This window comes from Callithrix jacchus, chromosome 17 (genome assembly GCF_049354715.1).
Source record: "Callithrix jacchus isolate 240 chromosome 17, calJac240_pri, whole genome shotgun sequence".
Classification (NCBI taxonomy): domain Eukaryota; kingdom Metazoa; phylum Chordata; class Mammalia; order Primates; family Cebidae; genus Callithrix; species Callithrix jacchus.
Genome location: NC_133518.1, coordinates 32,016,985 through 32,034,558, shown reverse-complemented (window position 1 = coordinate 32,034,558; position 17,574 = coordinate 32,016,985). Strand labels below are relative to the sequence as shown.

The 17,574-nt window shown below is 35.4% G+C and overlaps 2 long non-coding RNA genes across 2 annotated transcripts in view; one reads left to right on the top strand and one right to left on the bottom strand.

Annotated features, from left to right (window-relative positions):
- Positions 1 to 17,574, top strand: part of LOC118148910 (uncharacterized) — a 186,013-nt gene that overhangs the window by 24,516 nt on the left and 143,923 nt on the right. The window lies entirely within an intron of this gene.
- LOC144580017 (uncharacterized) overlaps positions 1 to 17,574 on the bottom strand; it is a 46,411-nt gene that overhangs the window by 3,047 nt on the left and 25,790 nt on the right. The window lies entirely within an intron of this gene.

Sequence of the window (17,574 nt, the reverse complement as noted above, 5' to 3'; positions counted from 1 at the left end):
ATGATCTGCCTGCCGTGGCCTCCCAGAGTGCTGGGTTACAGGCATGAGCCACCTCACTTGGCCAGTAATGTTGTTTTTAACTTACCTCATAAAATATGGTCTTGGATTTCAGGACAATCCTTGGTACGAGGGGACATTTTTCCATTTGTGTTCATTTCCTTTGAGGGGTTCTCAACACTTGGAATCCATAGGCTCAATCCTGCTGTGTACTTTCTACACAAATCCTGACCAAGCCTGTGAGTGTGGGCAAATATTTATTCAGCCCAATAGGTAGACTTTGGATTGACCTGACACTCAAGGATGCCCAAAGTAGTTGTTGTTCTATATATTCACCAATCACTTGTCTTCATCCCAAACTTTACCTTATGATCAGATTTCTATTTTGCCATTTATGCTAAACCCCAGCAATTTTGACTCAGCTTCTTTTTGTCATATACTTTATTGCAGGTGACAGGGGAAGACTCTGTTGTTCAAACCTCTAGGCAGGGTCACATCATGTTCAGACGGAGCTCACTGAAACCATAATGCAGGCCCCTCCTTAAGAAATAGCTACTGATCTACTTCTCTGAGCAACTTTGATCTCATGGCTTGTAAAGCAAAACTGAATTGAATGTGCAAGTGATTTTCAAACCAGTTATGGATATTACATAACAGCTTCTCATGCACTTTGGAGTGGTGGGGGTGAGGTCTTTCAGCTTGGATTGCCTGTTTATTCTGGTCTCATTCATTCATTGATGATTACCATCTACAAATTAACCTACTATAGAGAATTACCATAATATTTGTGTGTGTGGAGATACAAGGACCAAGATAATGAGAATAGCCAGGCACCCTATGCGTATCATAGAGAAAAAGTCCATAGAGATCATTCATCTCTTGGTCCCAAGACTGACTAGATATGGTAATCTTAGATAAGTGAGATCTTGGATTCCTTTCTTCAGCTATGAAATAGGAATAATAATTCTTTCTAGTAGTGGTGTTGTAAAGATTTACTGACATAGTAAATGTAAGGTAAAGATATGTTATATATCAAATACTGGCACAGAATAAGTAATTAGTACTGTTTTTCCTTTACCTCCTTTTGTATGAAAGAATACCTCTTCAAGTAAGTTTTTATTACTAAATGCACATTCTTTTTAAGATTCTATAACTACTTTATACATGTATAGATGATTCTTGTTATTCATGGTGGTTGTGGTCTATAAAGCTACCATGAACATGGAATTAGCAAATAATGAACCATTGCTTCTAGGGAAAACAGAATTAGGTTTCTGTAAGCTTCTCATCACATTTTAATCAACTGATCAGCACATATCCTTTTTATGTGTGTTTTTATTTAAAGACATTCGATTTAATATACATGGTTGTTACCTAACATTGAAATCACCATTACTCATGCCTGCATAAAGCTTATCTAATACATAGATTTTCTCTGTAAGGTACATCACAGCCTTCTTGTGCTTAGAAGTACTAGACAACATGTTAGTGGTATAATAAGGGGTCATTTCAAACAATAAAATCACCAACAAAAACCAAAAAATGCAAAGCTGTGATACTAAAGAACACTTGTTTACAGTATGAAAGCTGAAACGAGAAGGCAAAGTGGTCTTGTTTGATCTCAGCTGGAATGTACACGTTGGGACCTACAAGTTTTATAGTACTCTGCACATTTCTACAAATGACTGAAAAAGCACCATCCATGCATATTACTTTGGGTATATGAATACATTTTAATGAGTAGACAAATTTACAAATATGAAATTCACAAATAATGAAAATCTGTACTTTTAAAAACATGGATATGTATTATAAGACAGGCAAGACTTCCTTTTAGTACTGAATGAATGTGAATATTGTCATCAGTCAAAGGCGTTTATACCGAATGTTCAAACTTCCACAGTGGCATTCTTCTTTATGCCTTTTCCCTAGCTGGACTCTGATTTTCAGTAGAGTTATGACTAGTGCCAGCCTCATGGGTCTGCAATTAGTAAAGCTGCACATGCTGCATGCCCTTACTTAGTTTAGTGTTCTGTTGCTATCTTGAAATTCTGAATATTTTTGAAAAGCGGCTCCACATTTTTATTTTGCAGTGGTTGTGCAAATTATTTAGTCTATCCTGCCTATGACAGCCCACGAAGGCTATTCTTAATTTTTAATTTCCAACAGAGATCCAGTGGATCCAGAACTATGTAAGCCTGAAATTAACAGCATCAGGAAAAATGAGGTTTTGAGATCGGGAGAGTGAGGAAATTCACAGATAAGAGGAAGATGGAGAAAGGAATTCTTTAAATCGGATATGAATTACTAAGCTCACCTCTAAGCTGCATATGTATGAAACTGATGGAAGTCAATATAACAAATTCTTTGAGAAGTAATTTACAGCATAGACCACTCTCTAGGTTCCAGACTGGCTCCTGGGTGATATGTGTAAGAGACCAAATGGAATAGCACTGGAAACTAAATTGATATTAGACTTTGGAAACGAAATTGATATTGAAATGATGGCCAACACAAGATAGGTCAAGACTTGCAGCTTGAATCTAACCAGGTTAATTACTTGCTAAGGCAAAAAAAAAAAATATTTATTTATTTATTTTTTTTTTGAGACGGAGTTTCGCTCTTGTTACCCAGGCTGGAGTGCAATGGCGCGATCTCGGCTCACCGCAATCTCCGCTTCCTGGGTTCAGGCAATTCTCCTGCCTCAGCCTCCCGAGCAGCTGGGATTACAGGCACGTGCCACCATACCCAGCTAATTTTTTGTATTTTTAGTAGAGACGGGGTTTTACCATGTTGACCAGGATGGTCTTGATCTCTTGACCTCGTGATCCACCCGCCTCGGCCTCCCAAAGTGCTGGGATTACAGGCTTGAGCCACCGCGCCCGGCTGGCAAAAAAAAATTTAATATTCTCCAGAAGATTTTTAATAGTACCCAGAATTTCATAACGCAATATTCAAAATATTGAGGACACAATATAAAATTACCTAACATATTAAAAAATTTACCAACCCTCAAAGAAATTTCATGGTTCTATTGTGTGAATGATTTTACTTGATTCACATAATTGAATATTTTAGGACTTTGATATCCTAAATTCTAAATCATTCAATAATGTTTATTGAATGCCTAGTCGGCCAAGAATTGCATATGTTTTGTTCAGATTTATCATCATTTTCCTTGTAAGTTTTTACTTTTTCAAGTTGTCAGTCTTTTTGAAGGCTGGTACATACTTTCTTAAGCTTCTGCCTTTGCCATAAAGAGAACATCTGACACAGAATGGCAATTCTTAGTTTATTAAGCTTGTCAGTGTTCAGTATACGGAAGTCTGTTGTTAAATTCCTAGGAAGATACTGTACAAAAATGAGGGCCTCGATCCTGACTGATTAAGTGTGCTGGTTGCTTACATTTCTTGGAGGAACATTTCCTAAATTACATTTCGTGCTGTTGAAGTCAGTATTACTTAAATTACTACTTCAGCAAGGTATTCCTTCCTGATCCCCTTCCCTCCTCCTCAGACTCCACCAAAATAGGTACATATAGTTACTTGTGTATGTTGGGCTCCTGTAGTTCCTTCGGTCTACCAGAAACTTCTTGCCCTAAACACAGATTAGTTTTCTCTTCTTTGCCTCGGTCACTGGTACTCTTGTACAAAGTCAGAGGGTATAATGTCTCTGTCCTCATTTCTTTTTCTAATCTTTTTCATTTTTTTTCTTTTTGCTTCTTTGCTCTCTTTCGTTTTTCAGTTATCTATTTGTGTTGAGTAGCTCAACTTTCATAGTTCTTTATAGGCAATTAAATCATACCTTTTCTATTAGAACTCGAACAGTCCACCAGGTTTATTCAACAAATACTGAGAGCCTAGTATGTACCAGACACTTTTGGAGAGCATGCGTGCAACAGTACCTGAAATAAAGATCTCTGTTCTCATGAAGCTTACAATCTTGGAGTCTTTGTGTTTTTCTCAGCTACTTTTTCACTAGGCTCATTATAAGAGAGATTTTTCTTTTTTTGTTTACTTTTTGTTTTGTTTTGTTTCTTTTGTTTATTGCACAGGTTCTGCTTTTCCAGATGTTTGAGGTTACAGCATGCATTAATATAGAAAAGAAGACACTACCCACTAAATTTCTAAAATTATTCATGAAAAGATAATCTTATTGTTCAAATTCTAGCCTTTAAAAATGTTACTAAACTCAGCGGTTCTTATGTAATTTAATATTTTTTAAAACTCCTTATTTCTTCACATATATAAGTGGAACACGGAGAGAGACCTAACTCCCAATACCAATTTACCTCACTTACATTTTCTTTCTCAATTGAAGATAATTACAATGACCAATTGGATGAAAGTTATCTTATTTACAGAAGACTACTTCCTGTTTGTTGAGTGTTTCTATTATTAGGGATTACATTTTGCACAAAACTATAGATAAATTATGAGATGTAGATACTTATTTTAATTGTAATTTTTTCCTTAGACAAAGCAGTTAAAAAAAGAAGACACACCAGTCATTAAAAAGTCAAATCATATAATATCAGCAAAGCCATGAACTTTTTCTGTCACACTTTTATGCAAATATTACAGGTAAAAATATTTTGTTAACATTTAGCAGATCATCTGAACTTCAACTGTTATCCATAAAATGAATTGGTGTTATAGTAATTAATTAACTTACATAAGTGTTTAATGTTTTCTAGAATATTCTGGTATTCCAGGCCATCAACAGAAAAAGTTTTAAAATAAAATTACTATTCATTTTTAGTGAAATTCTTTAAAAGGTTGCTTAATTGAACCAAACCATATGAAAGAGCTAAATGCCACATTGTACAGCAAAATATAAAAACCTGTGAGTATCAATACAAAATGTGACTACATGCTTTTTAAATTCCAAATTTTCTGTTCAGTAAAAAAGTCATGTTTGGGAGTAAAAACAAATGCCCCATATTTATCAGCTAAAATGGCTTGTCAGGATGATGAAAGTATTTCTCTATATCCAAAAACACATAGTATTTGCTTTAAACCAGAAGATAAACACCAGGAATAAGAAAAGTTAAACAGAGAATAAGAAAGTTAAAAACAAACAAGTTAAAATGAAATAAGTAACTCCAGCTTTAAACTTCTGCTTCAAAGTAGTTATGGCCAAATTTTAAAGTAGGAACCAGCTGTAGTATAATACAAAAAAAAATTGATATCTTAAAATGATAACTAGATTTCTCTATGAAAACAGGCAATACTTTCCTACATTTTTTTTTTCAGATGGGCTTGCACTCTGTCACCCAGGCAGGATTAACTTATTAACCTACATAAGTGTTTAATGTTTTCTAGAATATTCTGGCATGATTTCAGCTCATTACAAACTACCTCCTGGGGTCAGGTGATCCTCTTACCTCCTAAGGAGCTGGGACTACAGGCCTGTGCCACCACACCAGCTAATTTTTCTGTTTTGAGTAGAGACAGGGTTTTGCCATGTTGCCAAGGCTGGTTTCTAACTCTTAGGCTCAAGTCATCCAAGCCTCCTCTGCTTCCCAAAGTGCTGAGCTTATAGGCATGATCCACTGTGCTTGGCCAGCTTTCCTAAACTTTTTAAATGCATCTCTGCTAAATAGAAATGTCCTCAAACAGCCTTTGTGTTTGATCAGTCAGAAAGTAAATCAGTAGTATACTAATGAAGAGAAACTAAGTCTTTTTTTCAAAGTACTACAGTAAACTCAGGGATTCGAAGGGGTTTATTGAATCAGCAGGGTATACATTTGGCTCAGATTGGCTTTGGTTCACAGGACTGATAAAAATTTAGTTTGCTTTTAATGTAGCCTTACAGGCCCACTAGAGTCTAAGGAGGGGCCTGGATCATTCATAACTCACTTGTTTACTGTAAATTCCCTAAGAACTTTGGCTTTTCAGATTAAGAGACCCTCAAGAATGAGGTTGAGGTCTAGCCGTGACTCCTCATCTAAAGCACTTTTACAAATAAATGCAATAAACTTTAGTGTTCTAGCCATTCTTCTCTTTCCAGTGTCCCCTTCACAAAATTTCAGAGAAAAGCTTCTCATAATGAGTTGATAAATAACAAGAGAATGCTAGCTGAGGGTAAATAGCTAAAGGAAGGCTGTTTGAAAAAAACTAGTCATAAGAGTGAGCCCAGGAAGTCTGATTTGACTAAACCAGCTCAAATTAAATAATTTGAACAGGATGATGGTGGTGAGCAATGACTAAAATTAATGGAAAATGAATGTGTAGGCAAAAGTTTTCCTTTCAAAAGTGCTTTATTCTGAACCAGGAGTTAAATGTTCTCTTAGGGAAGTGTATGCTCTGAGAAATTAAAGGAGACCCAAATAAATGGAGAGAGGTACTGCGTTCACAGGTTGTTTAACTCAACATCTAACTCAATATCATTAGGCTGTCAGTTCTCCACAAATGAATATATAGATTCAATGCTGTTCCAATCAAAATATCAGCAGGCATTTTTTTAGAAATCGACAAGCTATTTCCAAAATTCATATGGAAATGCAAAGGATCTGGAATAGCCGAAGTCACATTGAAGAGAAAAAAACTGGACGATTACTGGTATAAGTTGGTACTAATTTTAGGATTTCTAAAACAATAGCATTTAAGATAATATAGCATTGGTGTCAAGATAGACAAATATATTGATGATTTTTGAGCAACGTGCAAAACAATTAAATGGAAAGAGGATATTCTTTTCAAGAAATAGTGCTAGAACATTTGGATACCCATATGCAAAAAAACCCTAAGAACTTTGAACAAATCTTGCAACATACGTAAAAATAACTGAAAATTGATTATAGTCCTAAATGTAAAACCTAAAGTTATAAAATTTCTAGAAAAAAAAGGCATGGTCAAAAGTCTCTAAAAATGGGTTAGGCAAAAAGTTCTTAGCTACAACACCAAAAGCATGGTTCATAAAAGAACACATCGATAAATTGGATCACATCAAAATTAAACATTTTTGCTTTTTGAAAGACACTAATGGGGATGAAAAAAATCTACAGACTAAGAGAAAATAATTGCAAATTATATATTTGATAAAAGATTCATATCCAGAATACTTAAAGCACTGTCAACATCACTGCTAAGAAAACAGACAACCCCATAAAAATGTAGGCAAACAAGTTGAATGTATACTTCCAAAAATAAAAGATAAGCATAATAACACATAAAAATATGTTCAATTTTTTTCATCAAAGAAATGTAAAATTGAAGCCACAATGACATACCGCTAAACAGCAAAGTAGTGCTTAATGTGAAAAAGGCTTACCATAATAAGTGTTAAAAAGGATGTGGAGAGACTAGGACTCTTTTACAATGCTGACAGGAAATGTAAAATGGTAGAACCACTTTCAGCAACAGTTTGTTGATATCTTAAACAGTTAAACACATAGCTATTTTATGTTCTAGTCACTCCACTCCTAAATATTTAAGAGAAATGAAAATATATGTCTATTCAAAGACTTGTATGTAAATATGCATATCAACTTTATTTGGAAACAGCTCCAATTCTTGTCAACCAGTAAATGGATAGAAAACTCTCATTTGTACCAAAAATATAAAAAATTAGCTGGGTGTGGTGGTGCATGCTACTTGGGAGGCCAAGGTAGGAGTAGTCCTGGCTACGTGGGAGGACAAGGTAGGAGAATCACTTGAACCTGGGAGGTGGAGGTTGCAGTGAACCAAGATTGTGGTACTGTACTCCAGCCTTGGTGACAGAGTGAAACTCCTTCTCAAAAAAAAAGAAAATAAAAAGCTTTGATATCCATGCAACATAAATGAGTTTCAAAAATAACCAAGCAGCATAAAAGAAGTCAGACAATAAAAAGAATGTATAGTTTGATTTCATTCATATAAATTCTAGAAAATGCAAACTAACCTATAGTGATAAAAAGCACATCAGTGGTGAGAGCTGATGCAGGGAGAGATGGGGGAGAGGGATTATAAAGGGACATGAGGCAACTTTGGATGTGATGGATATGCTTATTTTTTGTTCATGGCTTTCTGGGGCTATATGTCTGTCCGAATTTATTAAATTGTACATTTTAAATATGCGCAGTTTATTTTATGTCCGTTGTATCTCAATGTAATTGAGAAAAGGGAAAACAACATGGTGGTCTTTGAATTCTTCACCTTTAAAATAAGAAAGGCGAACTAGAATTATCTCTGAGGACTAAAATTCTGTGATTCTGTAAACAATGAGGCCCAAAAGATAGGACATTGTACATACTGTGTGGTTAATGTCTTGTTGAAACTGCAGAATAAGAGTTCATAACTGGGTAATGAACATATTTCTCCTAAAAGAAAATGGATTCTAGTCTGTGGCTCTTTTGCCTAGGAGTGGGAAAAATATTCCTCCTTCTAGTCCTAATGGTGGTGACCAGCCATTCTTAGCTCTATAGAGATAAACTGGAAGGGAATAGTAAAACAGACCTGCAGGTTCTCACTGACAATGACACTTACCATAGCTACTACAGTCAATGTCTGTTGTCACTGTGAACTTGTGTGGGGATATGTCAATATCCCGGGATATGTGACAATCAGGGCAGTGGTAAGGAATACCCTAGGTTCCAGGGATCATGTGAGTTTTGGATTTTATACCAAGGTAGCAGAATTTCCGGAGAAATCCTTTTGAATAGAAAGGAGGAAAATGGATGTCTTGAGTCTTAGTCACCAAAGGAAGTAGCAAGGCAGCAATTCAAGAAGGTCAGCTTGGACCTGGCAGACTATGTCCCAAGCACATGTGAGAAAGTACTTCTTGAATCAGTGGATCAGCCGGAAAGAAGAATTTGGAAATATACCTACATTGACAGCATTTCTTTATGTACCTCAGATAAAGTATATAGTTTTAATATGTTAGGGCCAATAATGCAATAGTTAGAAGAATGGGCATAGATTCCCAGTGCCTTCCTTAACCTTCTTCAGCATACATGCATTACAAAATAATGTAGGGTTTTAAAAATCATGTTGTACTCCTGACCCACATACCACTATAACTGATCATTATACTGTTTCTGCTCACTTAGCAACTAGCCTATATCTTATATATAGCTCATAGCACAAGATAGCTTTCAGTGGAAGATCTTTAGAAATATGATTAAATAGCGTTTTGATATTTGGGAAATTAACACCAGATTATTGTCTTGAAATAGCACCTAAGAATTATTTTATGTCTTATATACTTTGAATCATATGAAACTGCTGTTTTAATAGGTGAAATATAGTTTAAAATTAGAAATTTCATATTGTTCAAAACCAAAAGGGAAAAAAGGAGGAAAGGAGAAAGAGAAGTCAGAATGACAAAGAGAAGGAAAGAGCCACAGATGTTATTTCAGGCCATCAATGTGCATTAAAGAGATACTTCTCAAATGTAGACTATTAATATGAATTGCAAATACAATAACTTCGGATACATAATTTATAACTGATTAAACTTGTTTCAAGTTATTTTATATTAGTTACCACTATTTGTTGGACTTGCTTCCAAAGATTACATATTTTTGTGGAGATACCAGTTGCTTTTATTTCTTTTTTTATTACTTATGGAGAAGAGGAACTAGATAGACATTTTTCTTTGACATTTTCTATGAAACTGTAAATTGGATTATACTACAGCTATTTCAAGAGGTCGTTTTACATGTTTTTCAAAGAGAGAAAAAATAAGTGATTAATATTAAGAAGGCCTTGACATAGGAATTCAGTGTCCTTGAGCTCTGTATAACTTTTTCTAAAGCAGCTAACACACTGCAAACGATCAATGACCCAATAATATAAATTTATAAAACACATTATGCGCATACAAACACACACACACACACACACACACACACACACACACACACGTATGCGACCTTCCAGAAGTTGTGTATGCGTTAGAAATTAACATTTTTGAAGTCTGTCGGTTACCAGGGAAATCCCTTGTTTTGCTCACTCCATTACCACATTCATTCCTAGAAAATAACTAAGCTCTGGTTCCTTTACCAGTGTCATTAATCATACTGTTGTGCTATCAAATAGTACATCTTATTTATTCTATCTAACTATATTTTTGTGCTCATTAACCATCCCTTCTTCCCTCCACACCCACTATACTTCCCAGCCTCTGGTAACCATCATTCTACTCTCTATCTCCATAAGTTTAATTATTTTCATTTTTAGTTTCCACAAATAAGTGAGAACACGCAGCATTTGTTTTTCTGAGCCTGGCATATTACACTTAACATAATATCCTCCAGTTCTGTCCATGTTGTTGCAAATGACAAGCTCTCATTCATTCTTTTTTGTTTTTTTGAGACGTAATCTCACTCCATCACTAGGCTGGAGTGCAGTGGCGTAATCCTGGCTCACGGCAACTTCCGTTTTCTGGTTTCAAGCAATTCTCCTCCCTCAGGCTCCCGGGTAGCTGGGACTACGAGCATGCACCACCATGCCCAGCTAATATTTTGTACTTTTTAGTAGAGACGGTGTTTCATCATGTTGGCCTGGATGGTCTCCATCTGTTGACCTCATGATCCACCCGCCTCTGCCTCCCAAAATGCTGGGATTACAGGCGTGAGCCACCACGCCCGGCCAAGATCTCATTCTTTTATGGCTGAATGGTACATCATGTAGATACACTACATTTCCTTTATGTGTTCATCTGTTGATGGATACTTAGGCTGATTCCAAATTTTGGCTATTGTAAATAGTGTTGCAATAAAAATGACAGTACACATCTCTTTGATAAACTGATTTACCGCTTCTTTGTACATACCTAGTAGTGGAGTTGCTGGATCATATGGTAGCTCTATTTTTAGGTTTTTTTGTAGTATTTCCATACTGTTCTCCATAGTGGCTATACTAACTGACATTCCCACCAACAGTGTATGAGGGTAATATTTTCTCCACATCCTCACCAAAATTCATCATTGCTAGTCCTTTGTATAATATAAAATCCATTTTAACTGGTATGAGATGATATCTAATTGTAGTTTTGATTTGCATTTTCCTGATATTCAATGCCATTGAGCACCATTTCATATACCTGTTTGCCATGTGTATGTCTTCATTTAGGAAATGTCTACTTAGATGTTTTGCCTATTAAAAAATAGATTATTAGATTTTTTTCCTATTGAGCTGTTTGAGTTGCCTATATATGCTGGTTATTAATCCCTTGTCAGATGTATAGTTAGAAAATATTTTCTTTCACTTTGTGAGTTGTCTTTTCACTTTGTTGATTGTTTTGTTTGCTGTGCAGAAGCTTTTAAACTTGATGTGATCACATTTGTCCATTTTTGCTTTGGTTGCCTGTGCTTGTGAAGTTTACTCAAAAAATCTTTGCCCAGACCAATGTCCTGGAAAGTTTCCCCAGTATTTTATTTTAGCAGTTTCATAGTTTGAAGTCTTAGATTTAGGTTTTTGATTCATTTTGATTTGAGTTTTGTTTATGATAAGAGATAGGGGTCTAGTTTCATTCTTTGGCATATGGATATCCCCTTTTCCCAGAACCATTTATTGAAGAGATTATCTTTTCTTCAATGTATTTTCTGGGCACTTTTATTGAAAATGAGTTCACTGTGGAAGTATGGATTTATTTCTGGGGCTTCTATTCTGTTCCATTAATCTGTGTGTCTATTTTTATGCCAGTACCATACTGTTCTGCTTAGTATAGATCTGTAATACAGATAAGGTGAAGGGATTCCTCCAGTTTTGTTCTTGTCACCAAGGCTAGAGTGCAGTGGTGTCATCTTGGCTCACTGCAACCTCTGCCTTCTGGGTTCAAGTGATTCTTCTGCCTCAGCCTCCAGAGTAGCTTGGATTACAGGTGCTGCCATCACATTCAACTAATTTTTGTATTTTTAGTAGAGACGGGGTTTCACCATGTTGCCCAGGTTGGACTTGAACTCCTGATCTCAGGTGATCTGCCTGCGTTGGCCTCCCAAAGTTCTGGTATTACAGGCGTGAGACATCGTGCCCAACCCAGTTGTGTTTTTTTATATCAGGATGGCTTTCTGGGTCTTTCATTTCATATAAATTTTAGGTTTTTTTTTTTTCTTTTCTGTTTCTGTGAGGAATGTCATTGGTATTTTGATAGGGATTGCATTGGATCTGTAGTTTGTTTTGGGTAGTGTGGACATTTGAACGGTATTTATTCTTCCAACTCATGGACATAAAATATCTTTCCAGTTTTGTGTCCTCTTCAGTTTCTGCATCAGTGTTTTATTGCTTTCATTACAAATATCTTTTACTTTTCTGGTTAATTCCTAGGTATTTTATTTGTAGCTATTGTAAATGATATTACTTTTTCAAATTGTTTGCTGTTGGCATATAGAAATGCTACTGATTTTTGTACATTGATTTATGTATCCTGCAACTTGACTGAATTTATCAGTTCTCATCATTTTTCATGGAGTCTTTAGGTTTTTCCAAATATAAGACCATATCTTCTACAAACAAGGGCAGTTTGACTTATTCTTTTCCAATTTGGGTGCTCTTTATTTCTTTCTCATGTCTGATTGCTTTCGTTGGGACTTGTAGTACTGTGTTGAATAACAGTGGTGAAAATGGGCATCCTTGTCTTGTTTCAGATCTTAGAAGAAAGGCTTTCAGTTTTTCCCTGTTCAGGATGATACCGCCTGTAGGTCTGTCACTCATGGCTTTCATTGTATGTGTCAGTTGTTTTTTTGTGTCTAGAAATTTATCCATTTATCATTTTATTGAAGTATGTTCCTCCTATACCCAGTTTTTTGAGGGTTTTTTTTAGTTATGAAAGGATGCAAAATGTTATCAAATGCTTTTTCAGCATAAATCGAAATGATCATATGGTTTTTGTCCTTCATTTTATTGATGTGATGTGTCACATTGATTGATTTGCATATGTGGAACCATCCTTGCATCCCTGGAATATATCCCACTTGATCATGAAGAATCATCTTTTTAACATGTTGTTGAATTCAGTTTGCTAGTATTTTGTTGAGGATTTTTGTATCATTGTTCTTCTGGGATATTAACCCATAGTTTACTCTCTCTCTTCTCTTTCTCTTTTTAAATGCATCTGTGCCTAGTTTTGGGATCAGGGTAATACTGGCCTTGTGAAATGAGTTTGGAAATGTTCTCCATTTATTTGTTGAAATACTTTGAGCAGGAATGGCATTATTTCTTCTTTAAATGTTTGGTAGAATTCAGCAGTGAAACCATTGCATCCCAGGCTTTTCTTTGCTGGGAGAGTTTTTATTACAGCCTGAATTTCATTACCTATTTTTCTATTCAGATTTTGGATTTCTTCATGGTTCAATCTCAGTAGAGTGTATGTATCTGGAAATTTCTGTTTATTCTAGGTTTTCCATTTTATTGGCGTATAATTGCTGTTGGTAGTCTCTAATGATCCTCTGAATTTTTGCCATATATATTGTAATATCTCCTTTTTAATCTCTGATTTTATTTATTTAGGTCTTCTTTTCTAATTGGCTAAAGTTTTGCTGATTGGTTTTTATCTTTTCAAAAACCCACTGTTCAATTTTTTAGTCTTTTATTTATTCTTTTTCATTTTTACTTATTTCTGCTCTGATCTTTATTTTTTCTTCTAATTGAGGGTTTTTTTTTGCTCTTGCTTTTTCAGTTTCTAAAGATGCATCATTAAGTTATGTATTTGAACTAACTTCCTCCCTCCCTTTCTCCCTCTCTCCCTTCCTTGCCTTCCACTTTGTACTGCTTTTGCTGAATCTCATAAGTTTTAATATGGTGTGTTTCCATTCTCATTTGTTTTGAGAAATTTTTAAATTTCCTTTTGAATTTTCTTATTGACCTATTGGCCATTCGGGAACATATTGTTTAATTTCTATGTGTTTGTATAGTTTCCAAAATTCCTCGTTATTGATTTTTAGGTTTTTTTCATTGTGATTAGAGAAGCATCTTTGAAATTTTTAAGGCTTGTTTTTGGCTTAACATATGGTCTGTCTTTGAGAATGCTGAAGAGAGTAATGTGTTTTCTGCAGCTGTTGGATGAAGTATTCTGTAAATATCTATTAGGTCCATTTGGTCAAGAGTACAGATTAAGTCTAATGTTTCTATGTTTATTTTTCTGTCTGGATGATTGGTCCAATGCTGAAAGTGTGGTGCTGAAGTCTCTAGCTATTAATATTTTTGGGTCTATCCCTCTCTTTGGCTATACTAATATTCGTTTTATATTTCTGAGTACAATGGTGTTTCATGCATACGTATTTTCAACTGTCTGAATTGGCCCCTGTATCATTATGTAATGACCTTCTTTGTCTTTTTAAAATAATTTTTGTCTTGAAACCTATTTTGTTTGATATAAGTATAGCTACTTTTGCTTTATTGTCGTATTTGCATGGAATATCTTTTTTCCATCCCTTTATGAGATTTATAGGCAAACTGTTTTATTTCTATCTTATAGGTTAAGTGTGTTTCTCATAGACAACAGATGATTGGGTCTTGCTTTTTAATCCAGTCAGCCACCCTATGCCTTTTTTTGATTGAGAAGTTTAGTCTATTTACATGTAATGTTTTTATTTATAAGCAAAGACTTACCCCTGCCATTTTGTTACTTGTTTTCTGGTTGTTTTGTGGTCTTTGCTTCCTTCTTTTCTTCCTTTCTGTCCTACTCTTTGTGAAGATGACTTTCTCTGGTGGTATGATTTAATTTCTTGCTTTTTCTTTTTTGTGTATTTATTGTATGTTTTTCAATTTGAGGCTGTGAACCTTGCAAATGCTATTTTGTAATACATTACTCTAAGCTGACAACAACGTAACACTGTTTGCATAAACAAACAAAAAGAAAACTAATAAAGACTTTATACTTAATCTTACCTCCACACACTTTTTAACTTCTTGTTTTTCCTATTTGTATCTTATTACATTGCCTATGTCATGAAAAGTGGTTATAGTTTTTATTTTTGGTAGGTTTATCTTTTAGTCTTTCCACTTAAGAGACAAGTAGTTTATACACCACAATTATACAGTGTTAGAATATTTTGTATTTGTCTGGGTACTTATATTATCAGTGAGTTTTATACCTTCATATCATTTCTTACTGCTCATTAACATCCTTTTCTTTCAGATCGAGGAACTCCCTTTAGCATTTCTTACAGGACAGTTCTGGTGTTGATAAAATCCATCAGCTTTTGATTTTCTGGGAAAGTATTTATTTTTCCTTCATGTTTGAAGGATATTTTTGTGGAATATACTATTCTAGGAGAAAACTTTTTTGTTTCTTTTGGTCAGAAATTTAAATGTCATGCCACTCTACCCTGGTCTATAAGGTTTCCACTGAAAAGTCTGCTGCCAGACAGATTTGAGGTCTAGTGTAGGTTCTTTCTTTCTTTTCTCTTGGTGCTTTTAGAATCCTTTCATTATCCTGGACCTTTCAGAGTTTGATTATTAAATGTCTTGAGGTAGTTTTCTTTAGGTTAAATCTGATTCATGTTCTATAGCCTTCTCATATTTGAATATTGATACCTCTCTTTAGATTTGCGAAGATCTCTTATCTCTTCCAGGAAATTTTCTACCCATTATCTATCTCTGTCTTCTCTTCATTCATTCACACACACACACACACACACACACACACACACACAGTACTTTAGATTCTAGGGTACATGTGCAGATTATGCAAATTGTTGCATAGGTACATTCATGGCAAGGTAGTTTGTTGCCACCATCCCCCTATCACCTATACCTGACATTTCTCCCCACGTTATCCCTCTCCCATCCTCCCTCCCACTATCCTTCCTGTAGCCCCCTCAACAGACCCCAGTGTGTGATGCTCCCCTCTGTGTCCAAGTGCTCTCATTTTTCAATACCTGCTTATGAGTGAGAACATGTGGTGTTTGATTTTCTGTTCCTGTGTCAGTTTGCTGAGAATGTTGGTTTCCAGATTCATCCATGTCCCTACAAAGGACACAAACTCATCCTTTTTTTATGGCTGCATAGTATTCCATGGTGTATATGTGCCACATTTTCCTTGTCCATTCTATTATCAATAGGCATTTGGGTTGGTTCCAGGTCTTTGCTATTGTAAACAGTGCTGCAATGAACATGCCTGCGCATGTGTCTTTATAATAGAACGATTTATAGTCCTTTGGGTATATACCAGTAATGGGATTGCTGAGTCAAATGAAATTTCTATTTCTAGGTCCTTGAGGAATTGTCACATTGTCTTCCACAATGGTTGAACGAATTTACACTCTCACCAACAGTGTAAAAGTGATCCTATTTCTCCATATCCTCTCCAGCATCTGTTGTCTCCAGATTTTTTAATGATCGCCATTCTAACTGGCGTGAGGTGGTATCTCGATGTGGTTTTGATTTGCATTTCTCTAATGACCAGTGATGATAAGCATTTTTTCATGTTTGTTGGCTTCATATATGTCTTCTTTTGAAAAGTGTCTGTTCATATCTTTCTCCTGCTTTTGGATGGGTTTGTTTTTTTTCTTGTAAATCTGCTTCAGTTCTTTGTAGATTCTGAATATTAGCCCTTCGTCAGATGGGCAGATTGAAAAATTTTTTCCCATTCTGTTGGTTGCTGGTTCACTCAGATGATTGTTTCTTTTGCTGTACAGAAGCTCTGAAGTTTAATTAGATTCCATTTGTCTAGTTTGGCTTTTGTTGCCATTGCTTTTGGTGTTTTAGTCATGAAGTCCTTGCCTGTGCCTATGTCCTGAATGATTTTGCCTAGGTTTTCATGGTGTTAGGTCTTATGTTTAAGTCCTTAATCCATCTGGAGTTAATTTTAGTGTAAGGTGTCAGGAAGGGGTCCAGTTTCTGCATATTGTTAGCCAATTTTCCCAACTTCATTTATTAAACAGGGAATTGTTTCCCCATTGCTTGTTTTTGTCAGGTTTGTTAAAGATCAGATGGTTGTAGATGTGTGGTATTGCTCCAGAGGCCTCTGTTACATTCCATTGGTCTATGTCTGTTTTGATACCAGTACCATGCTATTTTGATTACTGTTGCCTTGTAGTGTAGCTTGAAGTCCGGCAGCATGATACCACAAACGTTGTTCTTTTTGCTTAGGATTGTCTTGGCTATGTGGGCTCTTTTTTGGTTCCGTATGAAGTTTAAAGTGTTTTTTCCAGTTCTGTGAAGAAGGTCATTGGTAATTTGATGGGGATAGTGTTAAATCTATAAATTACTTTGGGTAGTGCGGCCATTTTCACAGTATTGATTCTTCCTAACCATGAGCATGGAATGTTTTTCCATTTGTGTCTTCTCTTATTTCACTGAGCAGTAGTTTGTAGTTCTCCTTGAAGAGGTCCTTTACCTTCTTTATTAGTTGTATTCCTAGGTATTTTATTCTTCTTGTAGCAATTGTGAATGGGAGTTCACTCTTGATTTGGCTCTCTTTCTGTTATTGGTGTATATGAATGCTTGTAATTTCTGAACGTTGATTTTGTGTCCTGAGACTTTGCTGAAGTTGCTTATTAGCTTAAGGAGAGTTTGGGCTGAGACAATGGGGTCTTCTAAATATACAATCATGTCATCTGCAAATAGAGACAATTTGACTTCCTCCTTTTCTAATTCAATACCCTTTATTTCTTTTTCTTGCCTGATTGCTCTGGCTAGAACTTCCAGT